This window comes from Felis catus, chromosome D1 (genome assembly GCF_018350175.1).
Source record: "Felis catus isolate Fca126 chromosome D1, F.catus_Fca126_mat1.0, whole genome shotgun sequence".
Lineage (NCBI taxonomy): Eukaryota > Metazoa > Chordata > Mammalia > Carnivora > Felidae > Felis > Felis catus.
The window spans coordinates 45454632-45477000 of record NC_058377.1 but is presented as its reverse complement, the minus strand read 5'-3'; the positions used below and the strand labels follow the sequence as shown (position 1 = coordinate 45477000).

Below are 22369 nucleotides of genomic sequence, written 5' to 3'. Positions count from 1 at the left end.
ACACTTAATTTTTGAAAGAAATGTAGATAAACCTGTTTAAAACTGTTTTGAAATGGCTAACTGGCCCACTGAGAATTATAGCTATTTGTCTGGAAACTGCTTTTAAGTGTAAATGACACAATTCAGTAGTGAGAGACATTTGAACATTTGAGGTTACCTTGCTATAGTTTAGATATTAATGTCTGTTCTTTTTAAGCTCATATACCACTTATATATATTTTTATTTTTTTTTTAATATTCTGAGAGAGAGAGATAGAGTACAAGCTGGGGAGGGGCAGAGAGAGAGAGAAAGGGAGACACAGAATCAAAAGCAGGCTCCAGGCTCTGAGCTGTCAGCACAAAGCCCAATGTAGGGCTCGAACCCACAGACTGTGAGATCATGATCTGAGCTGAAGTCAGCTGCTTAAATGACTGAGCCACCCACGTACCCCATCATATACCACTTATCTTATATTTCTTTTGAAGCAGTGGTTAAAATAGACATTTTATCAGAATATCTATACCTGACTCTTACCATAATTGTAATTCAACTTAATAAATATTTGGTGAGTTAAAAATATAGTCCATGGTATTAGGCATAGTAGAGACGCAGAAAATTCAAACAGAATTTGTTTTTATGATGAATTCCATTACAAATGTAAGTCTCATGAGGGCAGACATAGTTTTATTCAGATTTTGCATTTGAAGCCAAGGCAGGAAGCACTGGTATAAGAGGCCAGCAATAAAAGAATTAGTTTTAGGTTGCTTAGCGATTCTGTGTTAACACATAAGTCCGGAATTAGGAAAGGGTTGAAGCATTTATGTATTCTTGAATATACTATATTGTGAATGGAGAAAAAGCTGTTAACATAGGATGGGTGGGGAATGGAATCTTTCTCTGGGGTCATAGTAGACTTTGGCTTTCATTGCTTCTAAAGAAGGTGAAGGTTTTTGTGGCTTTCACTGTCTTGCCTTTGCTAAAAGTTCATCACTGGACAAAATAACCAGCAGGAAATGCAAAAAAAAAAAAAAAAAAAAAGTAAAATAAAGGCAACTAAAACAGTATTAGATGGAAAGATGGGGAAGTAAGAGCTGGTAAAAGGGAAAGGCCTGGAACAGTGATATGCAGAGTGTTTCCTTTGTAAATTGTGAAGCTTTGTTGGAAAGGTATTTTTGCTGAGCACCCTCCATGGGTAAGGTGGTTAAAAAATGTAATGAAGGTGAAAACATTTGCTTTACTGACCTGTCTCCTATTTGAGGTATGATGGGGCAGTTGACATCATTCCCTTCAACTTTGGTGGTGCTAAGGGTTGCAGACCCAGGAAAGGCCTTGGCCTCTTCTTGAATAACTGACACAGTCAGGTACTCAGTGTTCAAACATTAGTTTGAAGGCTATTTAAAAGAGAATGGTAAGAAGTGAGAAGATAAGATTAGAGGCTTAATCCCTCTTTAATTACATATGTGATCTTGGGGAAATGCTGAGTTCAGCTTACTAGTTCATGAAATGGACCTAAGAATACCTTCTCTACCTAATGTTAAGGATAAAATGAGATAATTTCTGTGAAAGTGTCATGTAAACCCCTAATTGTCCAATGAAGTTTCCTATCTCTATTTGTGAACAAGTAGGTATCATTCTAGGGTAAGGTGGAGTGAGGGTGTTTAATTACAAATTATAGTTCTTTTAAAATGTGAAATCGTGTCCACTAATAAAAAAGCAATAAATCCATTTTGAAACCTTTTCTTTTAAATAACCCTATACTTTGTCCTAAAGTCTTATCCAAGTATGGTCTCAACAGAATTCTTTGTAAAAAGTTTGGACTCATTGGTTAGAGTTGCATCATATTTCTGTTTTGTTGGAGTATAATTTATCTTTCCATATTCCCACATCTTTCCTGGTTTTATTTGAGTTGGCCAACTATTAAAAATGGGCTTCTCTGAGATTACTCCCTAGAGACCTATCAAAAAAGAGCAGAAGATCATCCTAGAGTGAGCATTAGACACTGAGGTAGAGGACAATGAGCTTTCTTCCCTAGATTTTGAGTTGTCTCTGGTGGTCCAATTAAAAGTTGATCAAAGCAATAAGAAAGAAAAATAGAGGCAGAAGAAGGATTGCTGGGGGAAAGGGTGTTTAGGTAGCTCTTAGTCATAAACTGAACTAGAACAGTTTGGTTACATTTGGGAGTTTTTTTTTTTCTTTCAACAAGGCATTTAAATGGAGAGCTTGAAAAAGCTCAGAAAGAAGTTCATTGCAGTAATACAGAATGGAAATGCCTAGCTCAGTAAAGTGAGAAATTTCTGGTGCATTTGGTAACTGAATATGAAATCTTCAAGAAGCTATAAAGACTGATTTAATTGTGCCTCTAGTGTTATGGGAAATAACTTATTGATGCAGCAGGTTTTGTAACTTGAGCTGATGCTACAAGCTGGCTCTAAAATGTTAGAAACCAGACAAGAGTGTGAAGACTAATTAATAAGCTAGACTGATCCCTAAGGTGTTGTCTGTGTCTATGCAGAGTTGTTGGGGAAGTTTGAAAATGTGTGAAGTTCTGACTTACTGGTCATTAAAGTATTAAAAGTATTCTGTCCAAGTCAGCTTGGCATTTGCATGAGAAAGCCAAGCCAATAGGAGCAGGTTTGCTCTCTTCATTTTGCCTCCTCTAATTGTTTCCTGATTGACAGGTGGACAGATGTGTGAATGTAAATGCAAACCACTCTGACAGCTACTGTAAAGAAGGGGTTGCTTATGATGATAAAATATTTGTAGTAAGCAAGTTTCTGTGCCTGTGTTCTATAGTAGGTGGCTATATAATGCATGTACCATGGCTGCTGTCTTAACTAACAAAAACCATGTGCTCATACAGCATGGGATGATATGCAATTGGTTATTAAATGTTCTAATAGGAAATACTTCTAGACAAATTCCAGTTGAGGATGCATAGGGGAATATTGTTAATAATTGTAAAAGTCTTAGCTTTAATAGATCTAAATATGTTAGGCCCTGGGAGGGGGCAGAAGGTCTCAGTGGCTGTTCCACAGTCTTAGTTCCCAGTGCTTGAGCACAGGGTTTGGCTAGTGATGGGTGCTGTGTGAACAGAGCATCCAAGATACAATGAATCTGACATTTGGGAATAAGAGTGCTAATAATAGTAATAACTAAAGTAATAAAATCTCTTCTGATAGTGTACAACTGAGTTGCTGCTTCTTGAATCCCTCTCCTAAGATGAGGTTGAAAGTCTAGAGCAATGACCTCTCAGATCTGCTGTAAGCCAGGCTCTTTCACTCTCAGTGCCCCTGCACACACCATTCCTCCTTGCTTCATGTTGTGAGTGCCTTTATAGGCCTCTGAAGTGAACCTTTGTCATCTCTTCTGTGTGCCCAGAAACATCAAATATGCCTCCTATTTCTGAAGCATTCATTCTCTACTCTGTATGTCTCAAATTCAGAAAGAGGGCTTTCTCACTTTCTCTTGCATGTGACCCAGGCTCCACCAGTCAGATGCACTGATCCCAGATTCAGAATTGGAAAGTAGAGCTTCTGAGGTGGCAGGTTCATCCAGTTCCAGAGGCAGCACTTGGTCAAGTCCTGTGGCCCAGGACTGGATCTCTGCCCAGAGGTGGCAGTAGCAGTTTCTCCACTGGAGCTGTTCCCTAATAAGATTTGGGGTGTTACTCCTGGCTGCATAGTCTCTCAGAAAACTTGTGAGCTTTCCTCTGATAAAGTGATTTGCTGCTAAAAATAGGCAAATGCATTCTGTTGTTTGTAGCTAAGAATCCCGTGTGAGATGCTCAAAACACTGCACAGAGAACTCACCTCTGTGAAGCTGTCCTTGACTCTTCTAGAAGGAGTTTATTTTCCATGTCCATCTCCCTGACCCCTAGGGGCACCTGTAGTTTCATTCAGCACAGGACATGATTGTTGCTTGCCTAAGGGTCTGTGCTCGCCTTCTCCCATGTCCAGCATAGCACCAATGAATGGTAGTCCCTCCGTAAATGCGTATGAGTCAAGTTATCATCTGATCCAGGTCTTATTGCTTTGTTGGGAGAATACCCATAGTGCTCTGTAAATCAGCTTGCATACCCTTGCATGGTATGACCGTGAGGAAACCTTTCAGGAAACATGCCTCATGCCTTGATGAGCATTTCTTGTTTAGAAGTCACACTTGGTCTGACTGATACCAGATTCTCTCTTGGTGTCCCCAGTGGTGCTTGCTTATGCTTTATTACATTAGTTTTCTTTACTTTTACTGTTTCCAGCGTGGCCAGGTGCAGTACTCCCTGTTGTAACTGCCTGAATGATTTGTTGAACCCTATTGTGTGTATTATGGGTGTGTGTGTGTGTGTGTGTGTGTGTGTGTGTGTGTGTGTGTGTGAGTTTTGGACTGGTAGTAGCAATGTGGTATCAGCCGAGGCCTAGGATACTGAAACAAAGAGAATGAGTATTTTTACCTCATCTTGCTGATTGCCCCACAAGCCCCCACCTGTAAGTATACAATTGCTACCCTGTCTGTGAGCAGCCGTGCAAGTATCGTCCTGGTTTCCTCATCTCTCTACAGGCACGGAAATTTAATTTACTACTGTCCCTTGCTCTGTAACGGTATCACACCTTTTTGTGGGATACAGAATCTGCTGTCTCCATCATGCATCTGGAGTCAACCATACTTCTTCATCTCATGAACATCTTAAAAAAAATCTTTCCCCCCTTTTGGCAACTTTATGCCATAATAATAGTTTCATATTCTTATGAACAAAAAAAAATCAAGGAGGGGGATGCATCTGTGTTTGACCAAAAACCTCTGTAACGAGCTGTGATCCTTTCATTATTGCTTAAATATATGTCTGAAATTTTGGTGTTTTAAGAGTCAAAAAAAAAAAAAAAAAAGGAAAAAAAAGGGTAAGCAGGGTAACATCCAGATGAAATAGTGCAATTTCACCTCACTGTCCTCTCTTAATTAATTTCAAGGTGAAACACACAGGGACCATGAAAAGGTGGAACAAAAATGAGACAGTTCAAGCCCATTCTATTTTTGCTTCCTGAACTCAATATATCCTAAAATTGGAAAGCAGAATCAAGGTGTTAGCATGGTATTAGCCTGGGGAGATGTGACCGTGGAGGTCATGCAGTAAAAGGGCACTAAAGTATGCATATTGCATGAGGGATTAATTGCCAGGAGCATGTGAAAAGAATTATGGAAGTTAATATCCAGAGTCTGAGCAAATACTGACATGGCAAAGTCCATTACATATCTGCAAATATAGGAGGATTCTAAGGCAATAGATTAAAAAAGAGATTAGCTTCTTTCTTCATATATGATAGAAGATGCTTTGGGGGAAAATCACCAAAGATGAGCTGCATTGGGTAGTTTAAATATTTTCAAGTTATAATTCTCAACAATGCTCACAGTGACGGAAACTCTGTTTTAAAAAAAATAACAGTAGAGGAGGGGCACTTGCGGTATTTCCTGACTCTGTGGTACACCTTCCAGTCAAGCTTGCTTATTTTGTAAATCTGTAGCTATAGTGCTGTATAGTGAAGATCCAATTTTATCATCCAGAGCCTGAGGCACTATTAGATCCTAAGCACTAAATGGGAATTCAATTATGCTCTCTCTATCCTATTTACTAAAGCAGAAAATTGGAATCATTAGTCTTTGAGCAGCATTTCTTACTTGTGGGTAGGGACAGGGCAGAGACCTTTCTTCCTCCAGGAGAACGTATCACTCTCCCAGCGGGCAATATGAAAATATGTATTTAACATTATACAAATTAGCAAATTGAAATGTCACAAAAGGCCATTAGTTTTGTAATGTAAACTGCATCAGAAAAGCTAAAGGGAACTTCTTGGCTGATGGGAACATACAGAAAATAAAATTTCCTTTGTCTCTCACTGATTCCATTATGAAGACAAGAGCAAGGCCTATGGACATAGGCAGAGTGTAGAAGCTCCAGGAAAGTGGAGATTTTTATGTTCATCAAGAAGAAATGTAGTTTAGGGGCGCCTGGGTGGCGCAGTCGGTTAAGCGTCCGACTTCAGCCAGGTCACGATCTCGCGGTCCGGGAGTTCGAGCCCCGCGTCGGGCTCTGGGCTGATGATGGCTCAGAGCCTGGAGCCTGTTTCCGATTCTGTGTCCCCCTCTCTCTCTGCCCCTCCCCCGTTCATGCTCTGTCTCTCTCTGTCCCAAAAAAAAAAATAAAAAACGTTGAAGAAGAAATGTAGTTTAAAAAACATTGAGAAGCATGATCCTATCATGGTGTGACATGTAACAGGTCCCATAAACAAGTATCCTATGTTTACCATTAACTGGAAAAATTCAATCTAATAGAGACTTCCTGGCCATTTTTGATTAATAGAAGATCAATTTGTTACCCTTTTGATTATATGTATGTGTGTGTGTATCTGTCTATATATCTGTATGTGTGTGTGTGTGTGTGTAATATATATATGTGTGTGTGTGTGTGTGTGTGTGTGTATGTGTGTGTATATATATATATATATATATATATATATATTTTTTTTTTTTTTTTACCTTAACTGTTCTTGGTAGCATATAGACCTGACCTTCACATAATGGTTTGTTGAAAGCCAGAGGGATTCTTTATGGCACTGTGGAGTTCTTCCTCTGCTGGAAGCAGTTTGCTGGTACAGAAGAAAGAGGAATTACTGAGAACAGATGTCTCTTTTGATTTGATTCTTAGCAAAATGGGGTAATGGAGTGCCCACTAATGCATGGAATCTGTTACAACTATTCTCTTGCTTTGCTTGGAAGAAGCACACAAGTAAGATATGTCTTTTCCTTCATATTTTCATTTCTCACTAAGCTTGTTAGGAAAAGAAATGACATTAAGAAATTCTGTGTAAGTGTTAAATTTGTCACCACTTCCAAATGTAGCCCTGTTTAGAGTTAAAAAAAAAAAAAAACCAATACAGGAATCTGAAAAAAGGAAGAAAAGGATGTAAGCCATGTAATTATCAGATAGCTTGAAAAAATAATGGTTTCAACTGTATTTTCCTTAAAACTCCAAGATCTCATGCCAAAATTAAAATGCAGAATCCCTAATACATGGTTAATCCTTCAAGAATTTTTTTAACAACTGAGTATGCAGCTACCATGTTCTAGTAACTTAAGAATCATATTTTTCTCTCCCCTTTACTTTTTTTTTTAATTTCAAAGGTGTGTTTTTAAGAAAAATCCTTTCTAAATGTCCTTTTGATGATTAGATTTGCCATTTTTGGCAGAACCAGGTCCTCTGATAAACATGTAGAACCCTAGGGAATCCTTCCATTAAATGCAGCAAGAACTCTGTGCTTAGGAAGGCTTGGTGCTATTTCTTGTTTTTTTTCAACGTAGAGAGGATTGGGAGAGATACAGAAAAGGACAAAGATATCAGCATGAATGAATCTGGATTCCAGTGCTAAGGCCAGACATTGTATGGCATATATACTTGGGGGAGAACATGAGGCTAAAGTTACCATATGAAGATGTGGACCAGTATTTTTCACTAGTATGCTGAAGGATGCTAATAGCTCTTTTTTTTTTTTTTTATGAAAAATGGCCACTTACATGAAGAGTGAAGCTGTTAAGCATCCTGACATAGAAATGGCTTTCATGAATATTGCTGATGCTTGTTACGCTGAACATTGTGACATTAAGATGTGACATCACAGTGTAAATGTGTCTTACTGTATCTGGCCCTGGAATTGTGTGAGCAGAGCTTACTGGAAGGAACTGGAAGCCTGTCGAATGTTCTTTGCATCATCAGATATGTAACACTGTAAGTAGAGAATTCAGTTCACACAGATGCCTACTTAATGCCATCAAAAATAATTAAAAAAAAAAACAATATTTGACCAACTGTGCCAGAAAAAAGGCTCTTTCCATTTATTTCTATCAAAAAATGATACTACAAAATTGTTGTCATATGAAGAGACAACCAGAAAAACCAGCAAAAATATGTATGAGGAAGTATTATAGAAATGGATCACGCAATAACTTAGTGAATGTATGTTATTTTTCTGACTTCAGTGATGTTTGTGGTATTTGTCAACTTTAAAAAAATTTACATTTTATTAGCATTTCTTTTTTTTTTAGCCCTAATCCATGTTAAAATTTAAATCTATCTCCTATTTACTTTTATTCTTTTTCTTCAAAATGGCCCCTCAAACTGTATATGATTCAGTCTTCCCCAAATCTGGATTTGCGACGGTGAATCTGCTATTTGACTTTATAAAAACTAATCCCAGACAAAAAGTCTGGAACCTTTTAGATATGTGTGCAGAGTTTTGAAACATATCCTGAGGGAGGGCATTTCTCAAGTGGCTGTGGACAGCTTTATCTGTTCTGTTAGCATGCTTATTGTTCGTACAATTTTCCATTAGTTAGTCTGGGGTGGATTTGGGCTCTGACAGGGCTCATGATTAAGTAGCTCATCCAATATTTGGTCCTCAGTGCTGTCCAAAAGGATTAATTAAACATAATTTATCAAGAAGAAACAAGTCTTGTTAATTCAAATGAGCCAAAATAAGAGTAAGAACAAGAATGTTCTTAGAGACCATAATTGTGAATAAAATAAAATGGAAAAGGATGTAAGGACTATCTATCCATTAATAAAAAGAGTAGTCTTGTTTGCATTGGTTACTGATGTGTTACAGCTGGGTCTTATCTTAATCATTTTAAATCCATACAACTATAACAACAACAACAAAATGGAGGATGTAATTCGTCATTCAGTTGCTGTTTGCCCTCAGAACATAATGGAGCCATAGGACTTTGGTTCCCAATGAGTGATTTCTGTTTGGGGCTTGGTGAGAACTCAGACTCTTTTGGTAGTGATATTAATCTTAATTGAATACACATGATGACAACACAGCCAGTAGAACAGAGAGGGAAGGGCAGCTAAATAGCTCTGCTTGAGTGAGTTTCAGCTTAACACTTGCTTGAGGGGAGAAGCCAGTGAAGCCACAATTGTGTATTTGTCAGGGATCCAGGGGTGATGGAGACGCTGCTCTTCCACAAATGACAGGCTCTGGAAGTCATGACCTCAAATTAGAATTGTGAGTTCCTCCATACTGTGGACTAAGGACTTGGAACACCCACAAGCCCACCTGTGCTATGAACTTATTTTTAGATCTGCCGCCTTCTCTTCACCTTTAAGTTCGAAGCCTCCTCTGGCCTTCCCTACTTCTCTCTAGACCACATACCCTAACTTCATTTATTTTTACCATGGTTATTTTCCTGTTATGTTGTTAAATTAATGGTCATGTCCTCTTACGTTAATGATAGTAAATGACATTTGTTATTAACGATAGCGATGAAAAGTCTGTAACAAAGAACAATAATAGTGGATGCCATATATTAAATGCCAAACACTTTTCACATATTGTCTTTTTGAATTTTCACAAAAACTTTTTAAAGTAGTTATAATTGTTTCTATTTAACATTTCAGGATACTGAGACTCAGAGAAATTAAATAATGTACCCAAAATTATGCAGCAAAGATCTTTTTGGGGGAAGGTAGAATCTAAGTACCATGTTATTTGTATATTCATTTTCTATAGAACAATTTTTTTATTTTCTATATCATGTAATTATACTTCATTTGTGTGTGTGTGTGTTATATGTATGTATGTGTATGTGTATATATATGTGTGTGTGTGTGTGTGTATATACTATATATATATATGAATCTATTATGTTTCTCTTACCATAATATGAGCTCACTGAAGGCAGGTATGTCTCCTATTTCAAATTTGTCTCCTCAGATGCTTACAGAATCTAGTAATCTAGCAAATTCATAAATGGACCTTTGTTTTCTCTTCGAGTCTTTCTGGACATTTTGTCTGGTGGGTGTCAGACTAGAAGAATGTGCCTTGATTTTAGGCAAATTAGTTCAATTATATTTAAAGGATTTGATGTCCAATACTGTACAGAAAAACATCAGATTAGAAACGGTGAGACTCATTTTCAGTGCAAAAGCGGGCATACATTAACTTTGTAATTAAAAAGAAATGGACTCATTACATGGGTTGTAGCTTTGCAATTGACTATATATCTGTGTACCCAAGGGTTAGGTTCTTGAAAAATATCTTAGTGTAGATTTCCCTGAAAATAAAGCCTAAGTAAAGAGCTTGAAGACAGGTGGTTTATATGGGAATATGATTTCAGGAGCACAAGTGAAAAAGGAAGGAATGAACAGAGGAGGGAAGTCAGTGCCCACTGGTGATGTGTTGCTTAATCTTGTGGGGAAATGATGTCTAAGAATTATCTACCTGAGGAAAAAAGGAGAAACATTTATCCCTTAGCTGCTAGTTCCATTGGTCAAGGATTGCCACGTGATGTTAAATCTCTTGGTTCTGGATTGTGATATGTAGACAGGGGTGGGGATGGGAAATTCCTGAGTGACTAAAAGAAATGGGTTTTTGTAGCAGTGGGCTGGAATAGGAGATGAAACTGAGAGGGTTTTCAGTAGTATTCAAGAAATGTCAGTTATACTTAGGTAATGAAAAATGCTTTTATCAAGGTTGATGAGAAGATCAGGATATATTGAGCAGGTTAAAAATGTTCTTTTAAATCAATGTATTAATATGAACAAGTCACCAGTTTGAGGATACAAAAGTTTCCAACAATGTCCAATTGATCCAGATGACAATAACGGAAGTCTGTTAGCTATGTTAGTTTCTATCTTCTACATTAAAATTTTTTGTATATGAAATCTCTTTTAAAACCAATGGTATGTCTGTTGTTTCACTAGGATGAGCCACTCACCTGCTGACATCTTTAGATTGTTTTTAGTGAAATGAAAGTTGACAGGCTTTTGCTGCTTCTTTATCATTGTAATGTTAATGATTTCTAGTTGGATATGTTTAACTTACAATCTAGTATTTTAAATTTATACACTAAAATAAAATACTGGGGATACATGTGAATTTGTAGAATATCATCTCTGTTCCTCTGAGTAATGTGGAGTAACATGAAAACTGAGGATGCTTTTGAAGGTGAGGAAATCACCTGCATCATGCTGTGATGTGTTATTCTATTCTTTTTCATGACCTGTCAGTCTTCTTGAATAGCACTGTTTTCTAATATAGCCTAGTGACTGAAATAATCTGCATAGAGCTTTGATTGTGGATTGTAAGATCTCTACAATATCATTTTCGGCAAGAATCCTGATCTAACATTATACTGTTTAAGCCTGGAATACCAGATGGGACCTATCACAAAACTCTTAGACCTGGAGAGGTTATCACAAAAAGAAAGATAAAATTTTTTTAAAAAGGAAAAATACTGAAAAGCAACTCAGAACAGTGTTCCATGTGAATGATGGAGAATATCTGAGGAAGGGTAACATACATTCTCAGATCATAAAATGCACTGAATATTAAATGTAGTCAGTAAAAACATACCAATTTCTAGTCATAGTGAAAATGAAAAATGTCAAGGAAAAGGAGATAATAAAAACTATCAGGTGGAAAAAAGATTGCCTTTAAAAAAACAGTAATTAGATAAATGGTAGATTGCAGATAAAGAAGAAAGGATATGGGAAGGAAATAGAGTAATAACATCCAAGTGCTGTTGGGAACTAATTCTTGATCTGGAATTTATACCCAGTTAGGTTATCATTATGGAGGGAATAAAGATGAAAACATTTTTAGGCATACAAATATCAAACATAGATCCTTACTTGAACTATTAAAGGATAAATTTCACCAAACAGAAAGAAGAGGATAATGTGATGACACAGATAGTAATAACATTTTTATGATCTTTAGTTAAACTTTACTTACACTTTTTTTTAACATTAAAAGATAATTATAAAATTCTAAGCTGGATAGACTAGGAGTATGAAAGCATACCAGTGTTCTTGTAATTTGGGAGGAGGATAGAAATACTGAAGTACTTTATATTTCATAAGAAAAGCTAGGGGATTCCAACCTAACATGACAACATAGGAGGTTCCTAAATTTCCCACTTCCCATGGATGAACCAAATCTATAGTTACACAAGGAGCAATTTCCTCAGAAATCCAGAAACTGAGTTATTTCACGTATTGGGTGACTGAGAAAATGCCTACATCAAAATAGGTACACCTATTCTTACCATAAAATCAACTCCCAATACAGTGCTGTATAGAGTCAGGGGGGAAACCCCAACTCCCAGCTTCTCTCTGAAGAGGGAAAGGTTTGGACCACACATCTAGTGCCCCAACTTTTAAGGCTGTCACCCAAAGCATGGTCCCTCAGATCATTTAGCTGAAAGCAAATGGGGCTTGCATTCATGGGACCCACAGACCTATAGCAAACAAAGATATCACTTGGCCATGGCTATCCCCACAGCGTTCAATGCAGAGGGAACAGGCAAAAGCACCCATTCTCTTGGTCTTTCTCTGGAAGGGTTTTGGATGAATACTTTACAAGTTATTGCCTGAGGATCTGGCATCTGATTAGTAGGCATCTAGGTGTTGACTGTTATTGAACTTGGAGCTTGAGAGAACTGGTGATCACTCCCCTCCCCACTTTTCTCTCTCTGGTTTTCTCCAACAAAACTGTTATTAGCATCTCCGTGAAAGATGCTTGTCCACATATTTAGCACTTCAACTTATATAGCTACCATCTGAGGGCTGGGTCCCTAAATCACAAGGCTTGCATTTACAGTTCTACAGGACTATAGCAAACAGAAAAGGAGTTTTTGTAAGTGGGTGTAGGAACACTCTCCCTCCTCCATACCCATGGCAATACAGCCTGAATTAGTGCAGAGGGAGCAGGCTAAAATGCAGTTTTCCCCTTAAATGGGTTTGACTGCATACTTTCCCAGCTGCTAAGTGTCTGGCTTCTAATCACACTACATCTAGGTGCTGACTACAGACATCTCATTTGAGACACTGACTGGTCTTGGCATACTCCCAACTACTGGGATCCCCCCAAAACAAAGATGGTGGTTTGAGAGGCAATGAGAAGCATGTGCTGGGCTGATGATGAGGTTCATCTACTACATTAAAATTGTCTGACAAAACTGGGAAAGGTGGTTTTTTTCTATAACATGCAGAAAGAAAAGCAGAAGGTATCTACCCCTCCATATTCATTGCAACATTATTCATTATAGCCAAGATACAGAGACAACCTAAGTGCCCATTAATGGTTAAATGGATGAAGATGTGGTATCCATATATAATGGAATATTAGCCTTTATTTTTATTTCTTCATTATTTGAGAGAGAGTGCAAGCGGGGGAGGGGCAGAGAAAGAGGGAGATTCTCAAGCAGGGTCTGCACTGTCAGCCCAGAGCCCAATGTGGCGCTCAAACTCATAAAACTGTGAGATAATGACCTGACCCTAAATCAGGAGTCAGAAGCTTAATCAACTGAGCCACGCAGGTGCTCCACTCAGCCTTTAAAAAGAAGGAAATCCTGCCAGTTGGGTAAACATGGATGAACCCAAAGGGTGTTATGCTAAATGAAATAAGCCAGAGAAAGATAAGTACTGCATGATATCACTTATATGTAGAATCTAAAAAAGGCCAAACTCCTAGAAATAGCAGAAACGTGGTTTCCAGGAGTTGAGGAAAGTAGAAGTAGATTGGTAGAAAGGGTACAAACTTTCAGCTATAATACAAAGAAAGCCCGGGGCTCTAATGTATAACATGGTGACTGTAGTTGATAACACTGTATTGTATAATTGTAATTTGCTAAAAGAATAAAACTTAAATGTTCTTCCACCAAAAAAGTAAATATGTGAAGTAGTGGATATGTTAATTAACTTAATGGTGGAAATCCTTTCACAATATACCTATATAAAAATCATGTTCTGTACTTTCTATTACTTTCTTTGCTCAATTATACCTCAAAGCTGAAAAAGGAAAAAAAGCTATAAATAATGCATGTTAAAATTGAAGGATAGTCTACAGGAAGAGGAAATAGGATATAGATTTTAGTTAACCAAACTCCAGTATATCTTAAATCTGTGGGTCTTTACCTTGACTGTAATTAATGTGACCATGTAATTTATCATCTATATTGGCACATTTTTGAGAGTGAAAGATGGTATAGTGGATAACCATGCAAGGAAGTGGGCATAAACTGGGAATGTCCTAGGCCCAAATCTGAACATATAGTCACATGAATTGTGATAAATATAACAACTTTTCCTCCTTCTTAATTCAGGCCTTCATGGAAATTGATGCCTCATGTCCCAGTCTTTCTATATCCCCTCTTTTTTTTTTTAAGTAATCTCTACACCCAGTGTGGGGCTCAAACTCAAGACCACAAGATCAAGAATTGGATCCTTGGCCACTAAGCCAGCCAGGTGTCCCTATATCTTCTCTTCTACTTCATATCTGGCTTATCTGAATTTGCAGAAGTCTCACAGTTCAATTATTTCTCTAGGTCCTTTGCTACAGTGGCAAATCCCACTTTCACAAGTATTATTTTCTACAAGCCTGATTTTTTTAAGCTTAATAAATTAGGTCAAGATGACCTATTCAAGCTCATGTAGTCAGTGAGAAAGAAAATATGATTGTAACAATGGACTCTCATTCTCTATTGACACAGTGGTTTCTAAACATTTCCTAGGCAACAACCTGATAAGTGTACAAATGGAAATAAGGTGCTGTTTTGATGAACAGAATAGTGACCTCATTGCTCTTGTGTCCCTTACCTTTTCATTCACTCCACTTGTGTCCCTTAATTCAAACAACAACAAAGAGAATTGAAGTGGTCACTCATGAGCCAATGCGTTTACTGCTTTGAGTCCGTTCCCCACTCATGGTCTATGTTGGGGGTAGGGGCCAAGGTGCGGTGGCTTATTGTGTAGCCCAACGTTCACTCAGAGATTGACTTACATATCAATGACATCTTCTCATATAAGACATATTTATTTTCTTCCTGAAACTTAGGTCTGGTTTATGTTGTAGGAATTCAACTCAGAGTGAAATCTTAAGCTATTCTGGCCTAGGGAGTTTGGAATCACTTCATACCTCGTCAGAAGTGATTCCTCATCTTGATCTGTCAGCTAACAGTCTAAACACTTTAGACTGACAATAGGGCTTGCAACTGCATACTAGCTACCCAAATAAGTTTTCTTCCTTTCAGTGTAATGCTCATAATCGCAATCATAATAAAAAATCAATCTATCCAGGTAAGGGACCCTGTAGTTTTTATCCTTTGTCTTCCCTCTGCTACCTAAACTCAGCTAGTATTTCTCTTTCCTAACATTTGTAAGTTTGCCAAGTTCCTATGGTTTAAAAAGAGAAGAGACATTTCTCTGTGAGAGTGGAATAAGGCAATATTCACTTTTATATTGTGTTATCTTTCCAGAATTTAGTTTGGCAAACCCCCAAATTTTCCAGGGCTTGGTGAGCCCACTAGCATACATGGTAGATAATGACTATTCTCAGTTGAGTTAAAAGAGTTATTTCACATCTCTTCGGAAGAGCTACCATGGAATGAATAAAGCTTCTTGACCTTTTTTCTTTGTCTTTAATCTTCAGTAAATAGTTGTTGCCTGGGAAGCAAAGCAAACCCCATAAAGCAAAAATGAGAAACTAAGAAATGGTTATTTATCATTAAAAGGCAGAAGTAAGGGAGTAGTGACAAGACAAAATCATTGTGGTTTAATAATGCCTTAAATCTATACACTGTGGAAAATATTTTGTTTTTATCATATTAGTGCTAAGGTGCTCACTTGCTGATGAAAACTCCTTTATTCGTCTGAATGTTTTTCTCACCAATGTTCCTACTCAAGACCCATGAGGGAAGGAGACATCTTCCTTTACCTGTTATGAAAGAAAATTGTTAATTCCCAGTTTCTTAGCTTTTAGGGTATTTATAAACAAGTAGCAACTTATTCAGCGTATTTATAGTTGGTTGCAGTGAAATTTCCTTGTCATAGGTCTTGACCTCATTTCTGTTTTATTACTAGAAGATCTCTGATAAGTAGATTGGGTTGATGTGGGGGCCTAGAGGCCAGCATATTTGGACTTCCTTTTATTCCATGAAATTGTTCTTGGGGCACTTTTGTGTACCTAGAGTCTCAGTTAGAAAGCCTCAAGGATAAAGCCCAAGTACCCAGTGCTTAATAATGGTAATCTTACCTGCATGAGTAAGTAGAGAAAAATTGATCCTATGGAATTCCAGAGAAGCTAGGGGATGACAGACTAGCCTGGTAAACTCCCCACTAAGAGAGAGGTAGTGGGGAAAGGTGGACTGAAATGCACACTTTAGAGGCTGTGTGGGGTAGTATGAGGAGCGTAAGTTTAGGAAAGCAGAAGAGAGAGTTCTTGAGATTATAGAATGCTGTGCAATTATAATGTAATTCCCTTTTTAGGACAACCCCAAATCTTCTATAAAGTTACTACATTCACAGTATGATGACTTAAGACATGGGGTGGAACAGAAAAGTGTACACAAGGAAAGCATAGGCAGGGAGAGCCTATGGAAGAAAGGTTGAACAGTTTTTTGAAGATACTGGTGGGGCTTTCCCACAGATTAGCCATATCTTTGAGGAATAGGACAGCATGAATTAGAATAGATTCCAGCATCTTGGAATAGATTTTTCTCTAGTACTGAGCCATAAATGTGCAGTCTCCCCATGTTTGCTGCATGCTGGACACATAGTTCTAAGGAATGGAGCCCGACTCAGGGTTGTCCTGAGAATATTACTCCAAAGTCAGAAGAAAGTTGGAAAATCTGTTCCATGGTCAGAAGAGAAAGCCATCGTTTAAAACTTGGTGTTTTAGCAGGAGAGCTAAATTTATACCTTGTAATGTGAGCTTACTTAGAAACTTCCTCTTAAAACATCAAGCTTGAAGTTGGTATGCAACCTAGCCTCTGTCAATACGTGATTCTAAGAAATAGTGCTCTGAGAAGAGGATTTTGAGTTACCACTAGAAATGTTACAGAGATGTGCAGAAAAAAAGAAACAATGCTAGAAAAAATTAGCGTAGAAGACTGGGATTGAAGGATGAGTCCTGATCAGAGTCCTAAGGTTCCTGTATCATTTGAGATGAGGCACAGAATACTGGTCAACTTCAGATTTTGTCAAAGTAACCACTAAATAGAAGGAGCATAAAATGTTTAATTTTCAAACCTGGGGAGAAGAGAATTGAAACAGAAATATTACTGATTTAATAGAAAACAGGAATGAGAAGACAAAGGTGTGGGGGGACAATTTGCAGTGGAGAGCAATTTGGAAAACCCTGGCTGCCTAGACCAAATCTACCCATGCAGCTTTTAGTAAACCTTGGAGGCATTTTGACCTCACCTGTAGTGGGGGAGGTGTCTGCATTTTCATGATTAATGTAGTAGATTCATAGAGAAAGTGGAGCTGCTGTAACCATTGTCTGTTCCCAGAAAGAATTAAATATTAGGGCTGGAAATGGAGGCAGTAATTCAATCATGGGGGTCTGGGGGAGATGTGGATAGACTCGATTTTTAGAAAATCTCTGAATATTGTACAGTCTCTTTATATTTGTTCAATAAAGAATGAATAGTGCTTCCTGGGAAAGCTTATCTTTTTCACTAGCTCATACACTGTGTGCTCAGTTTTCACTCTTCTGTATTTCATTGCATACACCTAAGGACACTATAAAAATAGCTCCCCCCCAAATGACCCTTTACTTTTAACATTTACAAGGCTAAATTGAAACATAACCTTTAAGAAATTATTCTCATCCCTTTTTATTTTATTTTTTGTCTTTTTAAATTGAGGTATAATTGTAATACAACATGTTTCAGGTGTACAACATAATGATTTGATATCTGTATATACTGTGAAATGGTCGCCACAATGAATCTAGTTAAAACCCATCACTATACATAGTTGTAGAAATTTTATTGTGATGAGAATTTTTAAGATTTACTCTTCAGGGCGCCAGGGTGGCTCAGTTGGTTAAGTGTCTGGCTCTTGATTTCGACTCAGAACATGATCTCATGGATTTGTGAGATCGAGCCCCATGTTGAGCTCTGTGCTGACGGCGTGGAGCTTGCTTGGGATTTTCTCTCTCTCTCTCCACCTCCCCCACTTGTGCACATGCTCGCTCGCTCTCTCTCTCAAAATAAATATTTTAAAAAAAGTATTTACTCTTAACAACTTTCAAATACACAATACAATATTACTAATTATAGTCACCATGATGTACATTATATCCCCATGATTTATTTTATATTTGGAAGTTTGTACCTTTTGACTCCCTTCGCCCATTTTGTGCACCTCCCAACCCCCACCTGTAATAATCACCAGTCTCTGTATCTATGAGCTCGCTCCTTCCTTCCTTCCTTTCTTTCTTTCTTTCTTTCTTTCTTTCTTTCTTTCTTTCTTTCTTTCTTTCTTTCTTTCCCTTTCTTTCTCTTTCTTTCTCTTTCTTTCTTTCTTTTAGATCCTACATGTGAGATCGTACAGTATTTGTCTGTCTCTGACTTATTTCACTTAGCCAAATGCCTTCTAGGTCCATCTGTGTTGTTGTAATTGGCAAGATTTCATTCTTTTTTATGGCTGAGTAATATTCCATTACACACACCACATACAGACACACATACATTCTACATTATCTTTAGTCATTTATCCTTTGATGGACCTTAGGCTGTTTCCATATATTGGCCATTATAAATAATTCTCCATGAACATGGAGGTGCATATATCTTTAAAGTTACTGTTTTTATTTTCTTTGGATAAATATCCAGAAGTGGAATTTCTGGATCTTATGGTAGTTCTATTTTTAACTGTTTGAAGAACCTCTCTACTGTTTTCCATAGAAGCTGCACCAATTTACATTCCTACCAGTAGTGCCTGAGGGTTCCCTTTTCCTCCCCATCCTCACCAACACTTGTTTCTTGTCTTTTTGAAATTGCTATTCTAACAGGCATGAGGTGATATCTCACTATGGTGTTGATTTGCATTTCCCTGATGATTAGTGACAGTGAGTATCTTTTTATGAGCCTGTTTGCCATCTGTATGTCTTCTTTGGGAAAATGTCTATTCAGATCATCTATTTTTATTTTTTTAAGTCTATTTGTTTATTTTGAGAGAGAGAGAGAGAGAGAGAGAGCGCGCGAGCGAGCACACAAGTGGGGAAGGAACAGAGAGGGAGGGAGACAGACAATCCCAAGCAGTCTCCACACTGTCAGCATGGAGCTTGATGTGGAACTTAAACTCAAGAAACCATGAGAACCTGACCTGAACAGAAATTAAGAGTCGGATGCTTAGCTGATGGAGCCACCCAGGAGCCCCTCATCTGTCTGTTTTTAAAACAGATGGTCTGTTGTTGTGGTTATTATTGTTTTTACTATTGAGTTGTAGGTGTTCTTCATGCTTTTTGGATATTAACCCCTTATCAGATAAGTGATTTGAAAAATTTTATCCCATACAACAGGTTGTCTTTTCATTTTGATGATGGTTTCCTTTGCTGTGCAGAAGGTTTTTAGTTTGTTATAGTTCCAGTTATTTTTATTTACTTATGTTTTTGCCTTTGCTTTTAGTTCTAAATCTCAATTTTTAGAGGTTAGATGTCTGTATAAAATTTCCCTTAGACCAACTCTTGGGCTCTGTTAGGCTATAATTAGTGATTTAAGAAGGAATAGTTTATCTGTATTATTTGAGAATACATTTTCTTCCAGTTATTCTGGTATGTCAGATCAAGATAATTAAGGAGTTGGAAGTTTAGATTTTATCTCTTTGGCTTTCTAACTCAATAGACCACACAGACACCACACAGACCACCAAACCAGTGACCACACAGACACCAAACCAGTGTGAGGCAGATTCCAGAAAAGTGCTAGTTGGGACTATGTGAAGTGGAAATGTCCACAGTCTTGTTTTAGTCGCTGTAGGGTAGGCATCATGTAATAGATTGATTTTCTAGGAATTAAGATCAATAAAGAAGAAGAAAATGTAGTGATGAGCTTTTCTCTACTCTGAGCAAGAATAAAAGTGTGAAAATACCACTTCCCTTTCTTTACAAATGGCAGAGATGCCATAGGAAGGGGCTGGAGAAAACAGGACACCCACTAGGTACTGCTTTCTCCCAGTGCATACAAGTCAGAGCCACAGTGGTAGGTCTTCCATCAAGGGGTGGAGAAAGTAGGATCCCTTCTGGAAATCCAGCCCATCTCTTGGTGACCATTTATCCTGGTTTCTCCCTGTGGTCTAGATTCAAATCCTATTTAGAGAAAGTTTAACCTGGCCAGAATTCAAGTGTAGGTTTATCAGACATCCAAATCTATGCTTTTTCTATTGCTCCAAGCTGCCTCCAGGGGCCACTATTACGTTTTTGTTTTTGTTTTTTAATTGCATACAGGCTCTAGCACTATGCCACAAGCCCAAATGGCAATTAATTGGTAAAAGTTGAATGAAAAAAGGAATGTATGAAGAAATAGTTTGAAATCTGAGAAAGCCTATCAGCCCAAAAAAGAGGAAGATGGAAAAGAGAACTTTTACTTAAGGTTGTTCTTCTAGCAATACATTTCAATGGGACTTATACTCTTACACATTTTGTCTGTCTAGTAGCTGTGTTCTATAGATGGCCCCTTGTTCATATTGGGAATAGTAGCTTCTGTGCTTTTTGAGCATCACAAGGTTTGAGCACATTTACTAAGGTCCATTGTCTCACATCTGGCTCTTGGTTGGCCACCTTTACCTTTGGTGCCTAGCCTGTGCAGCATTTCTTAAACTCAATTCATCTTTTCTTTCAAGCTTCCACAAGTCACTGTTTTTCTCTAATGACATAAGTCACCCAGCTTGAAGCCCTGCCTTATTTTGTGGACTTCTCCCTTTTCCTTCCCCTTCACATCAATCACTTGGCCAAGTGGGACATGAACACTTGGGAACAACCTTTCACAGTAAGGTTGTTCTGAAGCCATAAAATTCCCTCTCCCACCAGCTATATTTATAGCATGGTCAGTGAGGAACAAATCTTTTCTGAATGATTTATTATTTCCATCTTTCTATCATTATATTCCTGTTGTCTCTTCTCTCACTCACAGTACATTTCTCTTACCCAAAGAACTCTTAACGACTCCCTATTCCTTCCAGAGTAAAGACCGAACCATCAGAACCAAACTTCTAAATTCTTGCTACTGTACATTTTTGTTGTTGTTGTTGTTTGAGAGTAGTACTTTCTCTAAACTCTATTCCAGAAAGCAGTGAGACATCATTCCTCTGTGGCCTTCTACATGAGGTTTGTATTTAGAAGAAGCTGAGTAGGTGGGCCTTTGGACCCCCATCCCTGTCTCAAACAGAGCAGCTCCATTTTTTTATTGTGATCCCACATATGTTTTGTTTCAAATAGAGTTTCCATGGATTTATAAAGTTTAAAAACCATTGTTCTTACCGAAAACTGAGTACCTGCTATTTTTACTTCATACTCCAATGCCTTCCCATGTCTAGGTGCTTATGTTCATGTTCCCCTGTATAGTCTCCATACATGGCAATTTTGTAGTGATTATCACCCAAAAGATAGCCTTACCAAGGAGAAAGCCATCAAAGTCGGGTAGGTCTGTACACAGAGGACATTCACACAGAGAGCTTATTTCCCTTCTTCCTACTTGTCCTTTTATCTCTTTTCCAGGTGTGTACCAATGCTGTGCCCTATTCTCAGCATGCTTGGCCTTTCATCTCCTCATAACTATGGCATACTGATGGCCTAGCTCAAATTCCTTTTCCATAGGAAGTCTCCTAAAGCCAGAGCTGAATGTAATCTCTCCCCCTCTCATCACATCTTTTTATTTCTCCTTCTCTTATTTTGCTGAACATTTCCCACATGTGGTTACTTGCCTTGTTATTTCTGTTCAAGGCTCCTTCCTCCCACAACACTACGACTTCAGAAAGGCATGATCTGATTTTGAGTTTGTGTATCCTGTGCCAGTTGCCATGGCCATCTTCAAATTGGCTAATTAAAATAGCCAATTTAGCCATATTTTTTCACTTCGTATAGCTGAAAATGGCTGGACTGACTACATCAATTGTGACACATAATATCAGCACAATAGCACATTTCAACCTTCTGAGACTCTCAGCACAGCTAATTTAATTCCCTCCGGTGTTGGGAACAACCTTTCGCAGTAATCCACATGGTCATTCTGAAGCTGTAAAACTCCCTCTCCCGCCAGCTATATTTATAGCATGGTCAGTGAGGAATAATTCTTTACCTCTGGTGTTGAGAAGGTATCAGGGCAGATGTGGGCATTATTAATAAATCTCTTCAAGGTTTATGCCAGCTCCCTTTTGGAGACCAGGATTTGTAGTTCATTCTAAGCATGTAGTGTCTTTTAATTTTTTTTTGGTAAGATTTATATCTAATTCTCTATACTAAATTATATTTCTAGGCATAGATTTTTCTCACAGTGCACGGGGTTTAGAAAATTCGTAACATAACTCTTGTTTTCCACTTTATGAAAGAAAACCAACGGTCA

At 37.9% G+C, this 22369-nt stretch overlaps 2 long non-coding RNA genes across 20 annotated transcripts in view; one reads left to right on the top strand and one right to left on the bottom strand.

Moving 5' to 3' along the window:
* Nucleotides 1-7593, bottom strand: part of LOC109491931 — a 51378-nt gene extending 43785 nt beyond the window's left edge. Inside the window, exons 1-3 of the long non-coding RNA XR_002736191.2 lie at nt 7538-7593; nt 6503-6612; nt 1223-1371 (exon numbers count right to left, since the gene is read on the bottom strand). This is a non-coding gene — a long non-coding RNA (uncharacterized LOC109491931). The remainder of the gene's footprint in view (nt 1-1222; nt 1372-6502; nt 6613-7537) is intronic.
* LOC109491930 overlaps nt 1-22369 on the top strand; it is a 231792-nt gene that overhangs the window by 76955 nt on the left and 132468 nt on the right. For 8 of the 19 annotated variants that reach the window (XR_006586224.1, XR_006586227.1, XR_006586228.1 and 5 more), the window contains exons 4-5: nt 6672-6752; nt 7544-7748. The exons of 8 other annotated variants lie outside the window; for them this stretch is intronic. This is a non-coding gene — a long non-coding RNA (uncharacterized LOC109491930). 3 more of the 19 variants (XR_006586243.1, XR_006586234.1, XR_006586232.1) reach the window with 2 other exon arrangements.